Raw genomic sequence first — 23,805 nt, forward strand, 5'->3', positions numbered from 1 at the left:
TTGATCAAAAAAAAAAAAAACCAATTCAAAAAAACACCTATTAACTATATTTTAGCCAAGATTTCACTCTTTTGCCTCATCAGACCCTTTAGCAGCACATGCTGCCTCAAAATTACAGAATTGGCAGATTTCCTTTCCCCGATTTTTGGTGCTAATAAACCAAAAAGTTGTTAAAAAGAAAGAGGAACAAAAGCCCAACTGACACAGGTTATTTCTACAGTATTTTCTAATCTTCAAGATCTCAAATCCTGCTTCACTTGACTCCTTTCTATTCTTCCTACATTCGGTTGTTTGTACTTTTCTTCTCTTTGCCGTTTGTCCTTTTTGCTTTAGATCTCTCTAATAATAGAAAACATTTATATTCCACTGCTCTGTGCCAAGCCCAGTACGTGCCATGTATATACTCTTCTATGAAATACATGAATTTAGGTAATTATATCTGTCCTATGTGGTAGATATTATTATTGGTTCCATTTTACAGATAAAGAAATTGAGGCACAGAGTGGTCCAGAAGCTTGTACTAAGTCACACAGTTGGAAGATTTGGGTTTGGGCTCAGATAATCTACATCCAGAGCCCATGATTTTGACCATAAACTCTATTGTCTGTAACTAATACAGAGGCCATGGAATATATATTTTCTATTTTAAAAAATTAAACTATCCTGATGTAACCAATACAGATCCCTCCCATTATTTTTCTTCCCTATCCACTCCAAATAACCACTAATCTGAAGATGTTCTCGTAAGTGATTTTCCCCTCACCTGTCCCCACCTTTGGATCCCAGATTAAGATGATTGAGTGAAGCCTTTTACCCAGTTTTCAGCAAGTAATCCTTATTGGTCTGCACAAGACCCGTCCCCTGGGTTTTTGAATTTATGTATACATTTCTATCCTCATTCTCTATTTCCATTCCCTCGTTCCCGCATCCTTCACCTCCATTGTTAACTATGTTTGTTGTTGTGTTTTTTTTAGGTTTATTTACTTATTTTGAGAGAGAGAGAGAGATGCAGGAGGGGCAGAGACAGAGAGAGGGAGAGAGAGAATCCCAAGCAGGCTCTGAGCTGACAACGCAGAGCCCGATATGGAGTTCGAACTCATGAACCATGAGATCATGACCTGAGCCAAAGCCAAGAGTCGGACACTCAACCAAGACTGAGCCACTCAGGTGTCTCTTAACCATGGTTTGAAGTGTTTTGTATGTCTCTTCTTAGTTCCATATTTCACCCATATTGGTGGTGGTAGTGGTGGTGGTGTGTGTGCTTTAAGTTTATATGAAGGTATTCTTTCTTCCTATTTTTACTCAGCAGTGTTTTTACAAGAGATTCATGTTATTGTGTACATTTCATTGTTGCTTCTCCTGCTGCACAACATTCCAATACTGTGTATCACCTGCATTGGTCCAGTTGTCTCCAACTACAATGACCATTTAGGTACCTGTCTTGCTGTGAGCCTGTGTGGAAATTTCTCTGGAATGCTTAATTAAACCAAATATTTACAAGTGCTCTGCAAATAAAACTGTACCAGTAACCACACCTCCTGCAATGCAGGAGAGTCCCTATTTTTCCAATACTCCTACAACTTTTGGCATTATCCAATTTCTGGCTTTTGCCAATCTGATGCCCAGTGTTTTAATACACAGTATATTTTTCCAGTTGCTATTGAGTTGGAGTATCTCTTTATTACTTTTCATTTGGGTTTCTCCATTTGGAAATTACTGTTTGTATCATTTGCCCAGTTTTCTTTTGGGTTTCTCATTGTTGATTCACAAGAATTGTTTGTATATTCTAGCTAATAGCTAGAGACTAATTGTCTCTTGCCAGGTTTAGATATTGCAAATACATTCTCCCAATCTATGTCTGTGTGTTGACCTTGTCTCTAGGTCGAAAATCTGTAATCTTGATACAATGAAATCCATTAAATTATTTTGTCTCATGCTTTGTGCTTTGTGGTCTTAAATAGTAACAAAGATATTTTTATGTAAGCTTTTTTAGAAATGTGCCTTTAGATCTTTAGTACATCTGAAGTCCACCTCTATAAATAGGTAAAGATAAGGAAAGGAGGCAGTTTTATTTTTTTTATTTATGGGCCAATTTTTCCAACGCCATCTACTAAGCACTGATTTGTGGCACCAAATTTGTCATATACAAGTTTATGTAAACAAATGGGTCTATCTCTGAGTTCTCTGTTTTGTTCCATTAGGCTATTTGTTAATCTTCTTTAAATTGCCTTTGTCTAAAATCGATTAAGCATAAATGTTAAGAATTCATTTCTGGACTTTCACTTCTGTTCCATGCCTGTCCTTACACCAGTTCCAAACTATCTGGACTAGTATATTACAATTTAAAATCAGAAAGTGTAAATTCTCCAACTTAATTCACATGTAACAGGGCTAGCCCTCAGCTTGTTAGAACGTTTTATTATGCAATTTTTTAACACATACAAAAGTAGAAGGAATAGTATAATGAACTTTTCTTACTTATCACCCAGCTTCTCAATACTTCTCCACCCCCTATCCATCACGGATTATGATTTTTAATACCTTATACTAAGGTATAACTTACCAAAAACTTCACCCATTGTAACTGCACAGTTCAATGATTTTTAGTAAAATTTATAAAGATGTGCAAACAACACCACAGTTGAGTTTTAGAATACTTCCATTGTTCCAGAATATTCCATCTTGCCCAACTGCCATCAATCCCTACTCCTGCTCCTGCTCCTGCTCCAGCCCCAGGCAACCATTCACCTGCTTTAAATCTCTATATATTTGTCATCTCTAAATTTCTTATAAATGGAATCATACAGTGTTTGTTCTTCTCTATCTAGCTTCTCACATGTTGAAGCTCATATTAGCAGCTCATTTATTTCTATTGTCGAGCAGTATTCCATTTTATAGATTTAACACATTTTTGATTACCCATTCATCAGTTAATTGATATTTGAAATGGTTCCACTTTTGAATATTATGTTATTATGTATAACACTATGAAAATTTACATATAAGTTGTTGTGTAGACACAAGTTTTCATTTCTCTTGGATACACAGCTAAGAATGAAATTGTTTGGTCAGATGATAAGTTTGTTTAATTTTTTAAGAAACTGACAAATTGTAATCCAGAGTGGCCATAGCGCTTTACATTGCTATAAGCAATATATGAGGGTTTCAGTTTATCCGTATCCTCCCCAATTCTTATAATTGTCTGTATTTTATGTTTATTTCCACAATTATTCCTGATTGACATCATCTTGAGGGTTTTTTTTGGGGGGGGGTTCTGCATTTTTTATTATAATGATCTTTATGGGTATATTGATATCTCATTATGGTTTAGTTTTCATTTTCCTAATACTAATTTTGCTGGCCATCTTTTTATGGGCTTTGAGATATTCATATACCTTTGTTGGTGAAATATAGGCTCAAATATTTTGCCTGTTTTTAATTGCCTTTTTTAATTTGCCTCCTTATTATTGAATGGAAAAACTTCTTAGTGTATTCTATACACAAGCCCTTTATCAGATACATAATTTGGAAATAGTTTCTCCCACTCTGTTGGCTTGACTTGATTTTCTCACTGGTGCCTTTTGAGGTTTTCATTTTGATGATGTTCAATGTGCCAGATTTTTCTTTCATGGATCATGCTGTTGGTATGAATATCTTGGGTCGTCTCTGGTCTATTCTGTTCAGACATGTGGAAACTTGTCCTGAAATATTCCAGATCTTCTATTAAATTTTTGGCCAGTCCCTCACCTCATTCCCTGTGCCATCCAGGACTGAAACCTCAGGCTAACTAAACCATTGATGTTACATGTTTGTTTGCTACTGAGATCATAACTAACACTTCCAATCCTGCTAGGAGTAGACTTTGCTAAGTCCATTCAAAACCAAGTGAGACCCCTCTGGTGGTGAAGCTGTGGGTATTCACAGCTTGAACACCCTGCTAGAATATCCCAAAAACAGACGTGGAAGGTGGAAGCAATGGGACCAGTCTCAGGTGCAATAATCACAGAACTTACTGTTTTTATTCAAAGTTTAGTTTCATTAATAACCACTCTAATGGTTATATATGTATATATATGTATATATATATACATATACCTCACATCTCTTTATATCACATATATATATATATATATATCCTTTCATCAATCGATGGACATTTGGGCTCTTTCTATAATTTGGCTATTGTTGATAGTGCTGCTATAAACATTGGGATGCATGTGTCCCTTCGAATCAGCATTTTTGTATCCTTTGGGTAAATACCTAGTATTGCAATTGCCAGGTCATAGGGTAGTTTATTTTTAAATTTTTGAGGAACCTCCATACTGTTTTCCAGAGTGGCTGCACAAGTTTGCATTCCCACCAGCAGTGCAAAAGCATTCTCTTTCTCCACATCCTTGCCAACATCTGTTGTTTCCTGAGTTGTTCATTCTGACAGGTGTAAAGTTTCTATTTGTGGATTTGAAGATTTCATTTGTGATTTGAGGATTTGATTGTGGTATTGATTTGTATTTCCCTGATGATGAGTGATGTTGAGCATCTTTTCATGTCTGTTGGTCATGTGGATGTCTTTTTTGGAAAAGTGTCCATTCGTGTCTTCTGCCCACTTCCTTATTGGATTATTTGTTTTTTGGATCTTGAGTTTGGTAAGTACCTTACAGATTTTGGATACTAACCCTTTATCCAATATGTCATTTGCAAATATCTACTCCCATTCCGTTGGTTGCCTTTTAATTTTGTTGATTGTTTCCTTCTCCCTAATGAGCCTGGATGCAAAAATTCTCAACAAGAAACTAGCAAATCAAATCCAACAGTACATTAAAAGAATTATTCACCATGATCAAATGGGATTTATTCCTGGGCTGCAGGGCTGGTTCAATATTCATAAATCAATCAACATGATACACCACATTAATAAAAGAAAGGATAAGAGCCATATGATCCTCCCAATAGATGCAGAAAAAGCATTTGACAAAATACAGCATCTTTCTTGATAAAAACCCTCAAGAAAGTAGGGATAGAAGGATCATACCTCGAGATCATAAAAGCCATATATGAACGACCCAACACTGATATCATCCTCAATGGGGAAAAACTGAGAGCATTCCCCCTAAGATCAGGAACAAGACAGGGATGTCCACTCTCACCACTGTTGTTCAACATAGTACTGGAAGTCCTAGCCTCAGCAATCAGACATCAAAAAGAAATAAAATGCATACAAATTGACAAGGAATAAGTCAAATTTTCACTCTTTGCAGATGACATGATACTGTACGTGGAAAACCCAAAAGATTCCACCAAAAAACTGCTAGAACTGATACATGAGTTCAGCAAAGTCGCAAGATATAAAATTAACATACAGAAATCAGTTGCATTTCTACACACCAATAATGAAGCAAAAGAAAGAGAAATCAAGGAATCAATACCACTTACAATTGCACCAAAAACCATAAGACACCTAGGAATAAACCTAACCGAAGAGGTGAAAGATCTGTACACTGAAAACTATGGAAAACTTATGAAAGAAATTGAAGAAGACACAAAGAAATGGATAAACATTCCATGCTCATGGATTAGAAGAACAAATATTGTTAAAATGTCAATACTACCCAAAGCAATCTACACATTGAATGCAATCCCTATCAAAATAGCACCAGCATTCTCCACAGAACTAGAACAAATAATCTTAAAATTTGTATGGAACCAGAAAAGATCCCAAATATCCAAAGTAATATTTAAAAAGAAAACCAAAGCTAGAGGCATCACAATCCCAGACTTTAATCTGTATTACAAAGCTGTAATCATCAAGACAGTTATGGTATTGGCAGAAAAACAGACACATCGATCAATGGAATAGAATAGAGAATGCAGAAATGGACCCACAAATATATGGTCAACTAATGTCGACAAAGCAAGAAAGAGTATCCAATGAATAAAAGACAGTCTCTTCAGCAAATGATGCTAGGAGAACTGGACAGTAACATGCAGAAGAATGAAACTGGACCACTTTCTTACACCATTCACAAAAATAAACTCAAAATGGATGAAAGACCTAAATGTGAGGCAGGAAACCATCAAAATCCTAGAGGAGAAAACAGGAAGCAACTTCTTTGACCTTGGCCATAGCAACTTCTTACTAGACATGTCCTCGGAGACAAGGGAAATAAAAGAAAAAGGAACTATTGGGACCTCATCCCTTGCTTGTTAAGCCTGCCATCCACCAATCTGGAGTGGTCTCCCTCTTTCTTGGGTCTCTTCCTGCCCTCTGAGTATGGGACCAGTTGCAGGTTTCACCTAGAAAGCACCCAAGGTTATGAACAAGTAGGGTCACTGGTGGTGCCTAAGGGAAGTAAGGGAGTCCTGTGCAGGGAGTTCCACCCAGTCCCGGTCATTTACATGCCTCAAATAAGATCTGTTTTCACTCAGTGAAAAACCATCAATGGCATTGCTGAAAACAGAACTGTTGAAATGAGATCCTTCTCTAAGAATAAAATACAAAAGCTGAAAGACATAGATGGACAGAAGCCAGGGGTGTCTCAGGCAGCCTGGCTGGTGTTTCTGTTTGATAAAGGGACATTGCAAACACAAATGTCTCCGCCTGGAGGGCACAGTTAAGGATGGGGCCAAGGTCTTCAGATCCCCATTGTGGGTCAGTGGCCTTGTACCCCTGTCAGAATAAAAAGGGAAAAAAGAAAAATCGAGACTCATGGAGCTCTTGGATACTGGTGCCCGCATGACAATATTTTCAGGTCCCCATAAGGACCTGAAAATTAATGAGCTTGGGACATTTGGGGGTAAATGAGGTGACCCATGGCAGACAGGTGTTCATATGCTCCACATACTACAAGTGTGTGGGGTTTGACCGTCAACAAACCCAGGTCACTACAGGAGTTTTGGCCATCCATTACATTAATGACATCTGGTAGTGGAGCCCGCCAAAAGACAGGTGGAGGCGGTGCTGCCATTAGGCATTGATACAATGACTCACGGCAGTGGGCTATAAGCCCAGATGAAGTACAGGACCCATCACAGCAGGTGCAATTCCAAGGGTCACTTGTGCACAAAGCCAAAGAAGTATCCGTGATAGAGTAATAATTGTTGCCCCTGGTGGTGCCCGCTATTAAAAAGGAGGTGGCCTTCTCTAGTACAGCATGTATCCCCATTTGGATGTTCTTTTGTTCCCCTTGTTAAGGTGACCTATACAACTACCAATTTGAGGGACACCTGGGTGGCTCAGTCAGTTAAGCTTCCGACTCTTGGTTTCAACTCTGGTAATGATCTCATGGTTCGTGAGTTTTGAGCCCCACATCAGGCTCTGTGATGACAGTGCAGAGCCTGCTTGGGATTTTCTGTCTCCCTCTCTCTCTGCCCCTTCCCCATTCTTTCTGTCTCTGTCTCTCTCAAAATAAAGAAATAAAATTTAAAAAAAATACTACTAATTTTAAATGCCTTTTGCAAGCAGCAAGTCTTGAAAACTGTTCAACAAGCCATGGCCCAGCTGCTGCATTTGAGACCTTTGGGGCCTGAACACCACAGTTGTCCACAACCTCTATACATGTTAATTAGTGTATGTAGTAACAAAAAAACTGCCACTAGGGGGATGCCCAGCTGACTCAGTTGATAGAGCACACTACTCTTATTTTCTTTCTTTTTTTTTTAATGTTTAAGGATTTTATTATTATTATTATTATTATTATTATTATTATTATTCTCAAGTTAGCTAACATACAATGTAGTCTTGGCTTCAGGAGTAGAATCCAATGATTCATCACTTACATATGACACCCAGTGCTCATCCCAACACCCATTTTCCCCACCCCCATCAACCCTCAGCTTGTTCTCTGTATTTGAGTCTCTTATGGTTCACCTCCCTCTCTGTTTTTATCTTATTTTTTCCTTCCCTTCCCCTATGATCATCTGTTAAGTTTCTCAAATTCCACATATGAGTGAAGTCATGTCTTTCTCTGACTGACTTACTTCACTTAGCATAATACCCTCCAGTTGCATCCACGTTGCTGCAAATGGCAAGATGTCATTCTTTTTTTGAAAAAGAGCATGCTATTCTTGATCTCAGGGTCCTGAGTTTGAGCCCCACATTGGATGTGGAGTCTACTTAAAAATTAAAAAATAAAATTAAAATATTTTTTTAAAAAACTGCCACTAGGGTGTTTGGCCTCTTGGATTTTGGAACTACGGGTTGACTAAGGCAGCCACCAGCCACACTTCATTTGAAGAGCAACTGCTGGCTTGCTAATCAGGCCTTGGTAGAGACTAACATCTTAGAGCCAGATACCACCTATCAGTTGTGACCTGAAATGCCCATTCTTACTTGGATGCTTACATCCAAGTCATCCAAGTATGACTCCACCAATAAAATTGGGCAAGTTCAATAGAGCTCAATTATTAACTAGGAGTGGTATATCCAAGGTCAGGCCCAGTCACAACCTCAAGGGACCAGTAGCCTCCATGAACAAGCCAGCTTACCAGAAAGGACTGAGCAACCCACAAGGAATGCTTTGTCCCTGCCCCCACCCCATGACTACCTGGGGCCCGAGATTTAAAGATGTGCCTGCTGACAATATGGCATGGCTCACTGATGACTCTGCAAAACTAAAGGCTGGGACTGTACATGGACATTCTGCTCAGTGGGCTGGACTCCATGCAGTGGTGATTGTGCAGGCCACCCATACCACCAAAGCTTGCTACATTTTCACCAATTCATGAGTCATTGCCAATGGCCTAGTCATCTGGTTTGGAGAATGGCAACTGAATGATTGACTATTAAGGGATTCCTTGTATGGGGACAAGGATTATATCAGCACCTTGTTGCCTGGAAAGGAAAAATATATGTTAATGCTCATGTTAATGCTCATGGCAAAGGACTTTTTAAAATGGAACATGAACGAACTCTCATGTCAATCAAGCTTGTACCCAATGGGTAACAACAGTAGCCCAAAGGATACGTCAATGAACTGGACACGGAAGTCTACTTCAGATGCAAGAATAGGCCAAGGCCCAAGGAGTGATCCTGGAAGATGTCAAGACTAAGGAAACAGTACAATCTTGGGATTCTTGCTAATGGACACAAATCATCCAAAGAAGAGAACTGGGACACATTAACCAAGGGTCTAGCAGATTAACCACATCATGCTCCTGACCCCAGCCATGGGCACCAGTCGTGCCTCACTGCTTTTGACTCTTATTCAGGCTATGTTGTTGCCATTCCAGTCCAACATGTAGACACTGGAACTTCCATAGCTGCCCTTGAAAATAACTTAAATCATATGTTTAGAAACTCTATGGCACTTTAGCCAAGGAACAGCTTTCACTGCCCAGACAACACAGCAATGGGTGCGCTTTCATGAAAACAATAGACTTTTCATGTGCCCTATCTCTCACAGACCAATGGAGCCATCAGATGATAAAGCAGTAAACTCAAACAGCAACTAAAGAAAGAATATCATGATGACCTGGTAGTGGAGTGGTACCCCTACCTGAGTAGGGCAGTATAGACATTAAAATTTGCACTCCAACACAAAGGGAAATATGGCGTTGCAATGCATGTTGGGAAATACCAACCGTGGTCAGGGTGAAGGTGGACCAGGAAGCCATCTGATCAGGCTGTGCCTGCAAAATCCCAATCTCAGAATGCCCAGCCTTTGTTTTCTTCTTTCTCCTTAGAGAAAGAAACATGTCTCAGGAGTGGTATGCAGTTTAGGCTGCCATAGTACCCTGGACAGGGCCTCCTGACTAATCTGGAGGTGATGCTTCTAGGCGATGGTTACAAGGAGCACAAGGGTTCTAGGAGATCTCTAGTAGTGCCAAGGAGAGCTGATCTTTTCATTCAGGTGGGTGACATTATGGGATGTGCCAAGTTTGTGCAGAACATGACTTTCATGAACTAGATGCCCAGGATTGAATGGTCTGGATCAAGCAACAAGGCAATGAGTGACCGTGGAGTAGCCTTGGGACTGGGACAGACACCCAGGGCTGCAATACCTAGACAGCCAGTACCCCAAGTAACAGACAGGAACACCTTTGACCACATGAAATACATGAAGTAGTCAGGGGGTAGAAGAAAACTAATCTCTCCCCGTGTTGTTCCTTCAGATACCCAGCAGTATCTGAATTGACAACACATTGGTGAAAATTGGCACGGTGGTAGCAGCAGAGGGTTTGAAGTATCTGCCACCCATATATTTGGAGCATTTCCTCCCCCTACTCAAATAGTCTACATGTGGTCTATTGCTAATCTCACAGGCGTCCCAACAGCTATCGAAAGTTCCAATTCGAGAATGACACCCTCAGTGCAGGTTCCTATCCACAGGGTACCCCATGCATGAAGCTTTCCTCCAACATAGACACAAATCAAGAGGCAGACTTTAAACATCATCAGTGGTATGAGACTGTCATACATCATGCAACTTTACTTTGTCACCTAACCTGTAGTTAAACCTGACACGAGCTTTGTACAATTGGGCTAGAGACTTTCATAAAGACTGCTCCCTGGCCCGAGTGACATGTGTTCCTCTGAGTTATATGTTCTCTGAGGGACATATGGGGCTATGAAGTTCTTGTCACCATCAGATGGGGCTTGCTGTTTGGAATTTCAGGGTTCTCGGGTGTTTGTACAAAATGATACTCTAAATTGGAAGAGCCCCACCCTTGTGACACATTGCCAGATTGCCAGAGACAGTCTGAAAGAAAAACAATCAGACAGCTGGTTCCATTCTGCTGTCACTGTCCTCACACCTGGTATATGCCCTGGAAAAAAAAAATGGTTTACAGCTTGTCATTAACTATAGTGGAGATATTAACACTACGCCCCATGCCATTCTCACCGAACTCACTAGCCATGGTGGTGATGGAACAGGGTGGCTTTTGTATTACTGCCAATGCCCCTTGCTGTGTATATATCAATAATTCAGGGGTGCCTGGGTGGCCCTATCAGTTAAGCATCTGACTCTTGATTTTGGCTCAGGTCATGATCTCAGGGTCTCAGAATCAAGCCCTGCATCGGGCTTTTCACTGACAGCATGAAGCCTGCTTGGGATTCTCTCTCTCTTTCTCTCTCTGCCCCTTCCTCACTTGTGCTTGCTCACACTCTCCTTCTTTCTTCCTCAAAATAAATAAATTAGCTTTTAAAAATAATAATAATAATTCAAGGAAAGTAGAAACCAAGCTGTAGAAAATCCATGCTCAGGTGGAATGTTTTCAGCTGGAAGATCCCCTTAGACTAATTCTTTGACTTCTTTAACTGGAATAACACATGCACTTGGGGTTCCTGGTTAAGGACCGTCCTCCAGGGAGGCCTGGCCATCCTCTTAGATCTGGTCCTCCTACTAACCCTAGTAAAGTGCTATCTCAAAATAACAAGGAGGTTCTGGCAACAAACCATATCCATATAGGTTGTTTATGGGCCCCCAAATTCGAGGTGGGCAGTGGTCCTGTTGGATTTGCTATGTTTCATCTGCTGTTTCAGTGGTCGAATGAGGATTGCTGGGTGGACAGCTGAGAAAGGCAGTCTCAGGTGCAGACTTTCAACCCCCACATGGCCCCTTAAGGATGGGCCTTCAGCCCAGAGCACTTCCTCACCAAGAGACAAAGAGCCCACACAACTGTGCTGGCCTTACAGCCTTGTGTGGGAGTACCTTCCCCTGTTTCGGACTCAGTGTGTGCTCCTTTCTTCTGCTCAAGCATGAGTGTCAATGGCCCTCAGGCACTCCACCAGCATTCAGTATTTCAGACTCCATGGTGGAGGAGCTAGGGTCCTTCTGCTGTAGCCTGAGGGGGTGCCTACAGACCAGTTGCTCTACACTGGCTGCCAGGGCTGGAGGGAGACACGAGTAGAAATGATCTTATTCTCTCTCTTCTCTAGGTGAGTAAAGCATTGTTCCATCCAGGGCCCTACAGTGTTGTGTTTTCCTTGCCGACTCTGACACCAAGATGCAGTGAGCAGAATATATGGACTTCATTTTTTGTTGTTGTTTAATATTTATTTTTGAGAGAGAGACAGAGGGAGAGAGAGTGGGGGAGGAGCAGAGAGAGAGAGGGATTCGAAGCAGGCTCCACACTGACAGCAGAGAGCTGGATAAGGGGCTCAAACTCATGAACCGTGAGATCATGACCTGAGCTGAAGTCGGACACTTAACCAAGTGAGCCACCCAGGCTCCCCCACAATGTGTGGACTTCTATTAATTGGCATTATGATAGCTTTGCTATCCTCTATGCAGTTAGCATGTTCTCCTGGGATTGGTAACCAATGCACTTTCTGCTCAACAGTTTTAGTCATCTTTCTCTTTTGAATATCACTATGACTTATATTTCCAATATGTTTTTATAAATTGTTGGCATTCTATTGGATTTTCAAACTTTCCCATCTTCAGACTGTTCCTTCAAGTTACCTCCTGTGGCCTTTTGACAAAGCTCCTGCTTTTACCCAGGTTTCCCCAAATCAGAGTCTGAGAAAAAAGTTTGTGTGCAGGTAGTGTATTCGGGAAGGCGATTCCAGAGAGCAGGAGTGTCACGGGACGGAGGGACAAGTTGGCCACTGGGACTTCTTTTCTGACCGGTACTTCTTGAGGAGACTTTTGAAATATGTCTCAGAACTCTCCACCCATGGGACAAAAGAGTAAAGCATTTATTGGTTAGCTACTATTCCCCATTGATGGAGAGTGGCTTCATTGTCATTGATCCTTCCCGAATTCCCAGGTGTACCGACATGACCACAAAGTGGAGTCCTGCCAAGGTTCTACATCCTGCAAGCTTCAAAGCAGCCCCAAGGCAGGAAGCAAAGCAAAGACAAGTGGGGGAAGCACTCTGTGATTGCACCTGCGGACACCTGTCAAAGCTCACGAAAACTGTCTGCCACCACCAAGACTAAACAAAGAAATGAGTCTAAGGTGATTGTGAAGTATTGCACAAGAGATGGCTGGTGTTATTCACTTTGAGCCACTCATGCTTCTCTTAAATCTAATCCATCGAGCGCTCCTTTCATGTACTGGCAAATCACAGTTTCTGCATGAGGATTAGGGGAACAAAGTGCAATCCCCACTGCTCACCTGCTCCTGAGGCCAGTATTAGGATAGTCATCACATACAACCCGATCTAGATTCCGTCACCCTTGACAGTCCTTCAGCTTGGAGCACACTTTTGGAAAGAAGTTAATCTCTCCCCTGCCTCTCTCCTGTCCATTGTTATTCCCACGAGGTAGCCAACGTAGCTTTCCACACCTCCCTTTCTACTCATACATGTAACACACACACACACACACACACACACCCCACCTGTGTGTTTATGTAGTATGTCATTATTGTGAAACAAAACAACAAACAAAAAGAAAAGAAAAAAATAAACTGGATCTAACAGACATATACAAAACACTTCACCCAACAACAGAATATACATTCTTCTCAAGGGCAAATGGGACATTCTCTAGGATAGACCATATGTCAAGCCACAAATCAATCCTCAATAGATTTAAACAGATAGATATCATACAAAGCATCTTCTCTGAGCATAACAGGATGAAAAGAGAAATCAATAGCAGAAGGAAAACTTAAAAATTCACAAGTCTGTGGGGGAATTAAACAACACACCCTAAACCCTCAATGGGTCAAAAAAAGAAATCACAAAGGAAATTAGGAAATACTTAGAGATTAATGAGAATGAAAACAACACATTAAAACTTGTGGGATGCAACAAAAACAGTACTAAGAGGGACATTTGTAGCTATGAATGCTTACATTAAAATCAAGAAGATCTCAAATTAACAATCTAACTTTACAACTGAAGGAACTGGAAAGAGAAGAGAAAAACAAGCCCAACGTTAGCAGAAGGAAGGAAATAATAGAAATTACAGCAGAGATGGGATACCTGGGTGGTTCAGTTGGTTGAATGTTGGACTTCTGATTTCAGCTCAGATCATGATCCCAGGGTCATGGGATCAAACCCCACATCAGGTTCCATGCTGAGCATGGAGCCAGCTTGATATTCTCTCTTTCCCTCTGCCCCTCTCCCCGACTCACATGCTCTCTCTCTCCCTCTAAAAAAAAAAAAAAAAATACGGGATCCCTGGATGGCTCAGTCAGTTAAGTGTCCAACTCTTGATCTCAGCTCAGGTCATGATCTCACAGTTCATGAGATCCAGCCTCGCATTGGAATCTGCGCTGATGGTGGAGAGCCTGCTTGGAATTCTCCCTCTCTCTCTGCCCCTACCCAACGCATGTTCTCTCTCTCTCTCTCTCTCTCTCTCTCTCTCTCTATCTCAAAATAAATAAATAAACTTAAAACAAAAACTTTAATTAAAAAATACAATAAAATTGGGGCGCCTGGGTGGCGCAGTCGGTTAAGCGTCCGACTTCAGCCAGGTCACGATCTCGCCGTCCGTGAGTTCGAGCCCCGCGTCGGGCTCTGGGCTGATGGCTCAGAGCCTGGAGCCTGTTTCCGATTCTGTGTCTCCCTCTCTCTCTCAGCCCCTCCCCTGTTCATGCTCTGTCTCTCTCTGTCCCAAAAATAAATAAACGTTGAAAAAAAATTGTTATAAAAAAAAAATGAATGAAACCGAAAGTTAGTTGTTCAAAAAGATTAACAAAATTAACAAAACTTTAGCTAGAGTGACTATAAAAAAAAGAGAAGCCTCAAATTACTAAAATCTAAAATACAAGTAGAGGCATTACTACTGATTTTATAGAAATAAAAAGGATTATAAAAGAACAATTGTACATCAACAAATGATACAGCATACATGAAATGGACAAAGCACACAACCTTCCAATGAAAAATACAAAATCTGAACAGACTTCTAACTTTTAAGAAGATTGAATCAATAATCAAAATCTTCCTGACAAAGAAAAATCTTGGACCTAATGACTTCACAAATTAATTCTACCAAACATTTAAAGAAGAACTAAAACCAATCCTTCTCAAACTCTTCCAAAAATTTTTGAAGAGAAAGGAACATTTCATAACTCATTTTTATGAGGCCATCATACCAAAGCCATATCAAAACACTACAGTTAAAGAAAATTATAGGTCAATATCCCTGTGAACATTGATGCAAAAATCCTTTAAAAAATACTAACAGGGGCGCCTGGGTGGCGCAGTCGGTTGAGCATCCGACTTCAGCCAGGTCACGATCTCGCGGTCCGTGGGTTCGAGCCCCGCGTCGGGCTCTGGGCTGATGGCTCAGAGCCTGGATCCTGTTTCCGATTCTGTGTCTCCCTCTCTCTCTGCCCCTCCCCCGTTCATGCTCTGTCTCTCTCTGTCCCAAAAATAAATAAAAAACGTTGAAAAAAAATTTTAAAAATACTAACAAATAGAAATCAACAGCATCTCAAAAGGATTATATCACAGGCACCTGGTTGGCTCAGTCAGTTAAGTGTTGGATGCTTGGTTTTAGCTTAGGTCATGATCTTGAAGTTTTGTGAGTTCAATACCAGCACAGAGCCTGATTGGGATTCTCTCTCTCCCTCTCTCTCTCTCTGCCCCTCCCAACTCACGCTGCCTCTGTCTCTCTCAAAATAAAGAAATAAACTTAAAAAAATAATAAGTTAAAAAAAGATTATATAGCAAAACCAAATGGAAATTATTCCTGAAATGCAAGGAGAGTTTAACATACGAAAATCAATCAGTATAATACACCATATTAACAGAATTAGCAGGGGGGAAAACCTGATATGATCATCTCAGTGAATTCAGAAAAAAGCACCAAGCAAAATTCAACATCCCTTCACAGAAAACACTCAACAAACTCAAAATAGAAAGAAAATACCTCAACATAATAAAGGTCATATATGAAAAACCCAGTTAGTTAGCATGATACTCAGTGGTGAGATACTGAAAACTTTCCCTCTAAGATTAAGAACAAGACAATGATGCTCACTTTTTCCACTTCTATTCAACACAGTATTAGAAGTTCTAGCCAGAACAATTAAGCAAGAAAAGTTAGGAAGGAAGAAATAAATTTTTCTTTACTCACAAATGATATGATCTTTCTTATATGTAGAAAAGCCTATTATACACACACACACACACACACACACACACACAACTGTTAGAAGTAACAAACTAGGGGCGCCTGGGTGGCTCAGTCGATTAAGCATCCAACTTCGGCTCAGGTCATGATCTTGCTGTCCATGAGTTCAAGCCCCATGTCGGGCTCTGTGCTGACAGCTCACAGCCTGGAGCCTACTTCGGATCCTGTGTCTCCCTCTCTCTCTGCCCCTCCCCCACTTGTGCTCTGTCTCACTCTCAAAAATAAACATAAACAAATTTTTTAATAAAAAAAGAAGTAACAAACTAATTCAGCAAAGTGGCAGAATAAAAAATCAACACTCAAAAATCAGTTGTATTTCCATACACCAACAATAAAAATCTGAAAAGGAAATGAAGAAAACAATTCTATTTACAATAGCATAAAAAAAAAAAAATACTTAGGAATTACCTTAACCAAGGAGGTGAAAGACTTGTATGCTAAAAACTACAAAACATTGTTGAAAGGAATTAAAGAAAACATAAAGAAATGGAAAGACATCTTCTGTTCATAGATCGGAAGACAATATCAACACTACCCAAAGCAATCTGTATAGTCAGTGCAATCCTTATCAAAATCCCAAAGATGTTTTTTTCAGGAATAGAAAAATGCATCCTAAAATTCACATGGAATCTCAATGGATCCCAAACAACTAAAACAATCTTGAAAAAGAAAAACAAATTTGGAAGACTCATACTTCCTGACCTAAAATTTACTACAAAGCAACAATAATCAAAACAGTGTGGTACTGGCATAAAGACAGACATATAGATCAATGTAATAAAATAAAAATCCCAGAAATAAACCCTTATGTATATTGTCAAGTGATTTTTTTACAAGAGTGCTGAGACGCTTCATGGGGGAAGACCATTCAATGGGGAAAGGACAATCTTTTCAACAAATGGTGCCAGGAAAACTAGATGTCCAAATGTAAAAGAATGAAGTTGTATCCTTATCTAACACCATATACAAAAATTAGCTCAAAATGGATAAAAGACTTTTTTCCCTCTCTTAATTTAAATTTTAGTCAGTTAATATACAGTGCAATATTGGTTTCAGGAGTAGAATTCAGTGATTCATCACTTACATACAACACCAAGTGCTCATCACAACAATTGCCCTATTTAGTACCCATCACCCATGTAGCCCATCCCCCACTCACCTCCTTCCAGCAACCCACAGTTTGTTCTCTATCATTAAGAGTCTCTTGCGGTTTCTTTCCCTCTCTTCTCTTTCCCCTCCCTTCCAATATGTTCACCTGGTTTTTTTTTTAAATTCCACATATGAGTGAAATCACATGGTATTTGTCTTTCTCTGATTGACTTATTTCACTTAGCATAATATATTCTAGCTCCATCCATGTCATTGCAAATGGCAAGATTTCATTCTTCTTGATCGCTGAGTAACATTCCATTATGTATATATGCCACATCTTCTCAAAATGGATAAAAGATTTAAGTGTAGAGATAACACTATACAACTCTTAGAGAGAACATAGGGGGAAATCTTCATGACACTGTATTTGGCAATGATTTCTTGGATAAGACATCAAGAGCATAGGCAACAAAGGCAAAAATAGAAAATTGGGTTTTATCAAAATTAAAATTTTTTGCATCAATAGACACTAACAGGGTAAAAGGCAACCCACAGGAGAAAATATTTGCAAATCATGTATCTCTGATAAGATATTAATCCCAGAATATATAAAGAATTGCTAAAAGTCCATAACAAAAAGCCAAAATACCCAATTCAAAAATGGGAAAGTCACATGCCTAGACAATACTCTAAAGAGGATATATACAAATGGCCAATAAGCACATGAAAAGATGCTCATCAGCATTAATCAGTAGGGAAATGCAAATCAAAACCACAGTGAAATACTACTTCATACTCATTAGGATGGCTACTATCAAAACCCAGAAAACAAGTGTTAGCATGGATGTGCAGAAACTGGAACCCTGTGCACTGATATTGGGAGTGCAAAATGGGGCAGCTGCTGTGGAAAACAGTAATGCAATTCCTTAAAAACTTAAACATAGAATTACCATTTGATTCAACACCGCTTCTGGATATACACACCAAAGAACTGGAAGCAGGAACCCAGAGATATTTATACACTAAGGTTTATGGCAGCATTGTTTGCAATAGCCAAAGGTGTAAACAATCAAAATGTTCATCAACAGATAAATACATCAACAAAATGTAGCATATTACATGTAATGTATGTAGTGTATATTCCTGCCTTAACGGGAAAGAAATTGATACATGCTACAACATGGATGAACCTTGAAGACATTATGCTAACTGAAATAAGCTAAACATAGGAAGACAGATACTGTATGATTTCAATTAAACAAGAAAACTCGAGTAGTCAATCTCAGAGTCAGAATCTAGAAAAGTGGTTACCCAGGGCTGAAGGATCAGGGAATGGATAGTTATTTAATGGGTATAAAACTTCAGTACAGGATGATGAAAAAATTCTGGAGATAGATGGTGGTAATGACTGCACATTAATGTGAATGTCATTAATGCCACTGCAGTGCACAGTTTAAGATGGTTAAAATGGTAATTGTTTTCAATGTTTATTTATTTTTGAGAGAGACAGAGCATGAGTGGGGGAGCGGGGGGCAGAGAGAGAGGGAGACACAGAATCCAATGCAGGCTCCAGGCTCCAAGCTGTCAGCACAGAGCCCAGTGCAGGGCTCAGATTCACAAACTGCAAGATCATGACCTGAGTCAAAGTCAGATACTTAACCAACTGAGCCACCCAGGCACCTCCTAAAATGGTAATTGTTATGTTATGTATATCTTACCACACAAAAAAAAAAAAAAAAAGGAAAGAAAGAAAGAAAGAAAAAGAAAAAAATCCCTTACCTCTCTGCAAACTTTTTAACTATAACAATACCCCATGACTATTTTCCTGGCCAATAAATATAAATCTAATTCAGCCTTTTTAGTAACTGCACACTATGTCATATAACGGACATGCTATACCATATTTAACTACTCCCACACTGACAAACATTTGCTATTATAAATAATATATATAATATAAATAATATATAATTCTGCAGTCCGAATCCTTAAGGTTCTTATGATGTATCAGTTCCATACAATGGAGTCTCCAAATTGCAATTACTGGGCAAAGTAAATAGTATATTGAGATCTTTAATCCATCTTCAATTTTTGTTTATTCATGGTCTAAAGCATGAGGAAAGATGGTCTGCGTTTGTTAGGTTATGAATTTGGTTGCATGTGACAAAAACCTCCGATAGCTGTGACTTATCCCAGATACAGTTTTATGTATCTTTCACATAATCATCTAGAGATGGGCATTGCAGGACTGGTATGGAGACTACTGTGTGAGATAATCCAAGAATCCAGCCTCCTTTTATCCCTCACTCCACAGTTCATTTTCATGGTACAAGATGGCTGACTGCCATCTCCACATTCCAGTCAGCAGGACAGGAGCAGGGAGAAGATGGGTGTGTCCCCTTCGTTTCAGGCGAATAGTTGCCTATACTACTTCTGCTTCCAACCTATTGTCCTGAACTTAGTCACATAATCCATCCTAGCTAAAAGGGAGGCTGGGAAAAATAGTACTCATTCTGGGTGGCCATTTGCCCACTTGGGATCATGATGACTAAGGGGACATTGGATAATGAGCAAGTCTATGATAAGATCTTCCAAAAGAATCGTAAATTATGTCAGCAATGTTTATAAAAATAAGCCATTTCCCATTGAATTAAAAACCACCCTTGTGTTTATCAAGACCCACATATAATTGGATCTGTTTCTAGACATTAACCTGTTTCATTGTTATCTTTAATGGTTTTATCATAATTGGTAGCTGTTCTTGTATTAACTTATGGTTGTTGATATATTAGTAATTTATCTTTTGTTACCTGTTTGATTTAAGCTATTTGATTTATGTTCTTTTTATAGACCAAGTTAAAGACAAACTTACTTTGTAAGAACTAGTTTGTCCTTGCACTTGGATATTATAATTTGAAACAGATACAATTTTCTTAGCTCCAATTTTTCAATGTTAAGAAGCATCTCCCCCACCAGTAACTACTACTGAGGAGTCACGCATCTGTTTCATCATCATGGCCTTAGAGGACACGATCACTAAAAAGAAAGCCTGACCATTGCAGGAATCTGGTGACAGGGAACGGTGTTCCCCAGGGTAACTAACAGGCATCCAGGACTCCACCCTCTCAGCCATTTCAAAAACAATGGATGTGCACAAGTGCCAGATGAGACCTAGTAATTAAGTAAATTCCCAAGTTGATGGGAACCAAAAGAGGTGGTCCTCCAGCTCCAGGCACTGGCGCATTATCCATCTGAGGCGTGTGGTTCCCTTAGCCTTTTAAGTGATAGCAGTGCCTCTCTGCCATTATCTCTTCCACCAGGCCTCATTCACTCTGTTCTATAGAGGAAGGATTTGCTCAAGTTGATGCCTTACTCTCAAAAGTCTCTTTTGACTTCACAAAAAAGAAAGACTACTTGATCAAGAGAAGCTGCCCTTGGGATCCTATCCCCTGCCGCCCTGCTAGGGTGTATCCTCTGCCTTTCTTTAAAACCCACATGCAGCATCTTTTCCATGAAGACTTTCTTGGTTTCCAGGACTATCAACAATGGGATCAGCTGGAAGGCATCTTAGAGATCCAGAGGGGCGATTCTCAGCCCTGACTTCCTCTGGTCACCTAAGTAACTCTTAACCGGTCCCTCTGACGACCTCCTCCGGAGATCCTGATCAGTAGGTCTGAGATGGAGCCGTAGATCTTGCTAAGGGGGAAGTTTTCCACTTCCACAGGGGATTATGAGCTAGGGTAGGAAACTAGGAGGCCAACCCCTTACCTTACAGATGGGGGCACCGAGATCACAGGCTACTGCAAGAAAGGCGTGCATTTCTTAGCAGGAAGGGAGCCCCTTCCAGCAAGGGCTTTGTCTCCTTCGCAGCTCTTTCTCTAGCACCTAGAACTGCGCGGGTGCACCAGGCGGCAGATCTGTCGGATGAATGAGTGAACTCATGTGACCCCAAGCTTAAACCAGAGAACTGGACTCTCGTCCAGGATGGGACACCAGTGCCTGCCTTTGCTGGAGGGAGATCGGTGACTAGTTCGTCGGTGTGTTCACTGATTGCGTCGCTCGGTAAACAGTCTTCCTTGCGACAGCCTCTTCGCCACAGTCCTCGCCGCCTCCCAGGTTTCTGTAATTGCTTTGCATCATAGGAGGTCACGGTTAGTCGCAGTTCGCCCTGGGTGCCCAGGACCCCGCCCCTGTTGGAGCACACCTTAGGGCGTGTCTTGCGCCCCGGCGGGAGTGTCGGGGGGCGTGGAGGGAAGTTCGGGCTTAGAGCCGGGAGGCTCCGCACGTTCGGCACCGGCGGGGCGAGGCGGTCAGTCTGCGGTGGGGAGGGCAGGCAGTCGCGCTGCTGGGCCAGGCCGGGCCGGGCGCTCGCACCTGCTGGGTGGCGGCCGCAGTCGGCGCAGGACGGAGGCGCTCCGCGCAGGTGAGACGCCGCCACGGGCCGGGGGCTCGGACTCCGCGGACGCCGGGCCAGGGGAGGGGGCCTCCGATGGGGAGGGGGCTCGGACAGGGCAGGGGGGCGCTCGGAACGGGAGGGGATTCGGCGGGGGGAGCGGGCTCCGGCAGGGCAGGGGGAGGGGCTGGACTGCTCGGGAGCGGTGCGCACCTGGGTCGGGTCGCCGGCGGCCCTAGGATGAAAACTGCTGCGTCCCCAGCCAGTGAGGTCGACCGTGTGGCCAGGCGAGCGGAGCTTCGGAGGGCGAAGCCCCTGCCCTCCATTCCACCAACGCCCCTCTCCCCCCCACCCCACCCCCGAGGACCCGAGGATCCGGGGACACCCGGCCCATGACCGCTCCTCTCCAGCTCCACACCGCCGTGGGCACTTACCTCCTACTGTCTGTCCTTTTAGCGCCACTCCACAAACACCGCCAACCAGATACTTCCTTAAACCAGGAAGCCTAGAATTTAGTAAGAGGCGATTGACTGATAAAGTTTCCTGGGTCATGATTTAGCTCCCACTAATACTTCAGTGGGTAGAAACGGATGTCAGGCGCAAAGAGGTAAGATTAGCAGGGGTTGGGGAGGTTTACACTGGACCTAAAAATAGTTTTAGGGGACCCTGCCTGGGTGCAGAAGGATAATCTCTAGAAACGTAATCTAGCCCTAGATATAAGAAAGATTTGCATTTCAGCCTTTCAAAGTTTTAGCCAGCTACCTCTTCTAAGAGTCACAGAAGTGACCATTTCCTTCACGTCTTCTGCCATTTCCCTCAGTGAGTGCCATGTTCCTCCCCATCCCTGACCATTTGCCTCATTGCCCTACTCACCGCCCTGTTTGGCTCATAAAGTGGCATAAGAATTTTATCCTTGTCTTTACATTCACTTTAATAGGTAGTACGGCTTATCATTCCTAAGAAACATGTACTCTTTGGCCAGATGTGCAACCTGTTCAATACAATCCGGGGTTTGTCCATGTTAAATCACGTAGGGGAGACTCCTCATACACTCTGAGAGTCCAACATAGTTCTTCATGGACTGAGAGTTCATGGGCTCAATAAGGATGTAGTTACCCTCTGTTCCTAGAGTTTCTGAGAAAGCCATGCAATTGATACGAAAGCTTCATTGAATATGGTTCTCTGATTTTCCAAGGGAGAGTGCCTGACATAAGCAGAAGGGAGGCATTATTTCTGGCTGTGCACTAATGGTTCTGGTATTAGGAAAGCCAAGCATTCACTTTCCTTTTAAAGGACTTTGATATCTTCTCACTTGTTCCATGGGAGGCACAGTATCACCACGTACTTATTTCATGTATTCTGTGGGTTCTGGAATTGGTTGTGATGGCTCAAGTGAGACTATCAAAGCTCGCGTTGACACCAGTGATTCTGTTTGGAATGTTCCCCAGTATGTCCTTGGTGTGTCTCTTGCCTAATCTCAGCAAATGGAACTTTGAGATAGGATTTGGCAAGGGCTGGGGGAGAAAAGGAGTAAAGAGAAAGAAAGACTTCTCTCTTGTCTCCTTACCACCTTCAAGTTAACATCGGCTGCCATGTTTAAACGGTCAAACTACAGAAATTGCTTATGTTGGTTATAATTAAAGGATTATCTCCTTCCCTCAAATGCATTTGTTTGTTGAAAGTGGGTAAGGGCAGTTTTACCACATGTAGAGCCTATTCCATAGCCAAATTTCCTGTTATTGCAAAACTTTTTATAATTGTCGGTAAGAGAATAGAAGTCACCACTCTGTCATCAACTAATGGGCATGTATGAGACAGATTTCAAATCTGTATTTGTTTCTATGGACAGGTCATGAAACAAAAACTAAATCATGTACAATACTATGCAATATCCAATAGGAACAATTAGAGGCTACAAGTAAGTACTAGAATCCCCACACGTCATTTGGACTCAGCTTCCCTTTTAATTAAACAGTCTTCTCCCCCAAACCTTTACTGGGGGCTAGAAATAAACAGAGATTATTTGAATTTGAGCTGTTTTTGTTTCTCTTGTCTGTTCTCTGTGTGAAAATAAAATGGGTCACAAGGTGCACTACTGAAGGGACAAAGAAACTCAAAAGATCTTTTTTTTTTTTTTTTTTTTAGTTTATTTATTTATTTTGAGGGAGAGAGCAGGAGCAGGGGAGGGGCAGAGAGAGAGGAAGAGAAAGAGAATTCCAGGCACGCTCCTCGCTGTCAAGAGTCAGACACTCAACCAACTGAGCCACCCAGGCTCCCTGAAACTCAA

At 41.3% G+C, this 23,805-nt stretch overlaps 1 protein-coding gene across 1 annotated transcript in view; it reads left to right on the forward strand.

Annotated features, from left to right (window-relative positions):
- The first annotated feature begins 21,446 nt into the window (after positions 1-21,446).
- The window catches only part of TMEM45B (transmembrane protein 45B), a 39,827-nt gene continuing 37,468 nt past the window's right edge, over positions 21,447-23,805 (forward strand). The window contains exon 1 of the mRNA XM_040483541.1: positions 21,447-21,548. The gene's annotated coding sequence lies outside the window, so the exon portion shown is untranslated. The remainder of the gene's footprint in view (positions 21,549-23,805) is intronic.

This window comes from Herpailurus yagouaroundi, unplaced genomic scaffold (genome assembly GCF_014898765.1).
Source record: "Herpailurus yagouaroundi ecotype Mexico unplaced genomic scaffold, PumYag 161, whole genome shotgun sequence".
NCBI lineage: Eukaryota > Metazoa > Chordata > Mammalia > Carnivora > Felidae > Herpailurus > Herpailurus yagouaroundi.